Raw genomic sequence first — 4,042 nt, forward strand, 5'->3', positions numbered from 1 at the left:
GGTATAAACACACTATATACTACACTGAGCTGTGTGTGCCCCCGGCAACAGGTAGAAACACACTATATACTACACTGAGCTGTGTGCTGCCCCCCGGCAACAGGTAGAAACACACTATATACTACACTGAGCTGTGTGCTGCCCCGGCAACAGGTAGAAACACACTAGATACTACACTGAGCTGTGTGCTGCCCCCGGCAACAGGTAGAAACACACTATATACTAACACTGAGCTGTGTGCTGCCCCCGGCAACAGGTAGAAACACACTAGATACTACACTGAGCTGTGTGCTGCCCCCGGCAACAGGTAGAAACACACTATATACTACACTGAGCTGTGTGCTGCCCCGGCAACAGGTAGAAACACACTATATACTACACTGAGCTGTGTGCTGCCCCCGGCAACAGGTAGAAACACACTATATACTACACTGAGCTGTGTGCTGCCCCCGGCAACAGGTAGAAACACACTATATACTACACTGAGCTGTGTGCTGCCCCCGGCAACAGGTAGAAACACACTATATACTACACTGAGCTGTGTGCTGCCCCCGGCAACAGGTAGAAACACACTATATACTACACTGAGCTGTGTGCTGCCCCCGGCAACAGGTAGAAACACACTATATACTACACTGAGCTGTGTGCTGCCCCCGGCAACAGGTAGAAACACACTATATACTACACTGAGCTGTGTGCTGCCCCCGGCAACAGGTAGAAACACACTATATACTACACTGAGCTGTGTGCTGCCCCCGGCAACAGGTAGAAACACACTAGATACTACACTGAGCTGTGCGCTGCCCCGGCAACAGGTAGAAACACACTAGATACTACACTGAGCTGTGCGCTGCCCCCGGCAACAGGTAGAAACACACTAGATACTACACTGAGCTGTGCGCTGCCCCCGGCAACAGGTATAAACACACTATATACTACACTGAGCTGTGCGCTGCCCCGGCAACAGGTAGAAACACACTATATACTACACTGAGCTGTGCGCTGCCCCCGGCAACAGGTAGAAACACACTATATACTACACTGAGCTGTGCGCTGCCCCCGGCAACAGGTAGAAACACACTAGATACTACACTGAGCTGTGCGCTGCCCCCGGCAACAGGTAGAAACACACTAGATACTACACTGAGCTGTGCGCTGCCCCCGGCAACAGGTAGAAACACACTAGATACTACACTGAGCTGTGCGCTGCCCCCGGCAACAGGTAGAAACACACTATATACTACACTGAGCTGTGTGCTGCCCCCGGCAACAGGTAGAAAACACACTATATACTACACTGAGCTGTGTGCTGCCCCCGGCAACAGGTAGAAAACACACTATATACTACACTGAGCTGTGTGCTGCCCCGGCAACAGGTAGAAACACACTATATACTACACTGAGCTGTGTGCTGCCCCCGGCAACAGGTAGAAACACACTATATACTACACTGAGCTGTGTGCTGCCCCCGGCAACAGGTAGAAACACACTATATACTACACTGAGCTGTGTGCTGCCCCCGGCAACAGGTAGAAACACACTATATACTACACTGAGCTGTGTGCTGCCCCCGGCAACAGGTAGAAAACACACTATATACTACACTGAGCTGTGTGCTGCCCCGGCAACAGGTAGAAAACACACTATATACTACACTGAGCTGTGTGCTGCCCCGGCAACAGGTAGAAACACACTATATACTACACTGAGCTGTGTGCTGCCCCCGGCAACAGGTAGAAACACACTATATACTACACTGAGCTGTGTGCTGCCCCCGGCAACAGGTATAAACACACTATATACTACACTGAGCTGTGTGCTGCCCCGGCAACAGGTAGAAACACATTATATACTACACTGAGCTGTGTGCTGCCCCCGGCAACAGGTAGAAACACACTATATACTACACTGAGCTGTGTGCTGCCCCCGGCAACAGGTAGAAACACACTATATACTACACTGAGCTGTGTGCTGCCCCCGGCAACAGGTAGAAACACACTAGATACTACACTGAGCTGTGTGCTGCCCCCGGCAACAGGTAGAAACACACTATATACTACACTGAGCTGTGTGCTGCCCCCGGCAACAGGTAGAAACACACTATATACTACACTGAGCTGTGTGCTGCCCCCGGCAACAGGTAGAAAACACACTATATACTACACTGAGCTGTGTGCTGCCCCCGGCAACAGGTAGAAACACACTATATACTACACTGAGCTGTGTGCTGCCCCCGGCAACAGGTATAAACACACTATATACTACACTGATACACACACAGCAGTGCTGTTGCAGATGTGAAACTTTACTCTTTCCATCTCTCTCACCCCTCCATTTCTCATCTCTCTCTCTCCTCCTCATCCCTCCCATCTCTCTCCTCCTCCATCCCCTCCCATCGCTGTCCTATCCTCCATCTCTCCTCCATCTCTCTCCTCCTCCTCCATCTCTCTCCCCTCCTCCATCTGTCTCTGTGTGTCAGTGATGTTAAAGGTTTACAGAAGGAGTTGGATGACCTGGTTAATGCCATCGTAGAGGACTTCTTCCAGCCCCAGAAGAATAACCTGCTGTCCAAGCCTGAGTAACACAAAGACCAGCGCTGGTGTGACTTCCTGATCAAGATTCCCTTTCACACATTCTTCTTCCAGAACTCACACACGCATTCTAGAACTCACACACGCATTCTAGACCTCTCACACGCATTCTAGAACTCACACACGCATTCTAGACCTCTCACACGCATTCTAGAACTCACACACGCATTCTAGACCTCTCACACGCATTCTAGAACTCACACACATTCTAGACCTCTCACACGCATTCTAGAACTCACACACGCATTCTAGACCTCTCACACGCATTCTAGAACTCTCACACGCATTCTAGAACTCACACCGCATTAGAACTCACCGCATTCTAGACCTCTCACACGCATTCTAGAACTCACACACGCATTCTAGACCTCTCACACGCATTCTAGAACTCACACACGCATTCTAGAACTCACACACGCATTCTAGAACTCACACACGCGCATTCTAGAACTCACACACGCATTCTAGAACTCACACACGACATTCTAGAACTCACACACGCACATTCTAGAACTCCACACACGCATTCTAGAACTCTCACACGCGTTCTAGAACTCACACACACATTCTCCCTTTAAGAGTGTGCTCCTAATCTCAGCTCGTTACCTGTATAAAAGACACCTGGGAGCCAGAATTCTTTCTGATTGAGAGGGGGTCAAATACTTATTTCCCTCATTAAAATGCAAATCATTTTATAACATTTTTGACATGTGTTCCAGGCCGACTACCAAGCCTGTGTCGTAGTCCTGTCAGATTACGGGTGTGTTCCAGGCCGACTACCAAGCCTGTGTCGTAGTCCTGTCAGATTACGGGTGTGTTCCAGGCCGACTACCAAGCCTGTGTCGTAGTCCTGTCAGATTACGGGTGTGTTCCAGGCCGACTACCAAGCCTGTGTCGTAGTCCTGTCAGATTACGGGTGTGTTCCAGGCCGACTACTAATGCTGAGTGATTTAATACTTTCTGATTTTCAGTTTCAATTACTTATTTTTTCATTTTTTAAATTTTTTTTACATCAAATGCCCTTTTGCATTGTGTGTGTTGAACGCTGTAACACATAAAATCAACTAATAAAACACATTTTGTCGTTACAACGAGGAAATAAAATGGGATTGAATTGTCATTTTTGGTCAACAATCTACACAAAATACTCTCTCAAAGTGGTAGAGAAAAAAAAAATCTAACATTTTTATTACAAATTAATTTCAAATAAAACACTCGATTACATTAGTATTCACCTCCCGGAGTCAATACATGTTAGAAACGCCTTGGCAGCGATTACAGTTGGGAGTCTTCTTGGGTGAGTCTCTAAGAGTCATTACAGCTGTGAGTCTTTCTGGGTGAGTCTCTAAGAGTCTTTACAGTTGGGAGTCTTTCTGGGTAAGTCTCTAAGAGTCATTACAGCTGGGAGTCTTCTTGGGTAAGTCTCTAAGAGTCATTACAGCTGGGGGTCT

At 48.1% G+C, this 4,042-nt stretch overlaps 1 pseudogene; it reads left to right on the top strand.

The window, feature by feature from the left end:
- LOC106594108 (phosphoglucomutase-2-like) overlaps positions 1-2,676 on the top strand; it is a 33,267-nt pseudogene extending 30,591 nt beyond the window's left edge.
- Positions 2,677-4,042: the final 1,366 nt, after the last annotated feature.

Source organism: Salmo salar, chromosome ssa04 (genome assembly GCF_905237065.1).
Source record: "Salmo salar chromosome ssa04, Ssal_v3.1, whole genome shotgun sequence".
NCBI classification, from domain to species: domain Eukaryota; kingdom Metazoa; phylum Chordata; class Actinopteri; order Salmoniformes; family Salmonidae; genus Salmo; species Salmo salar.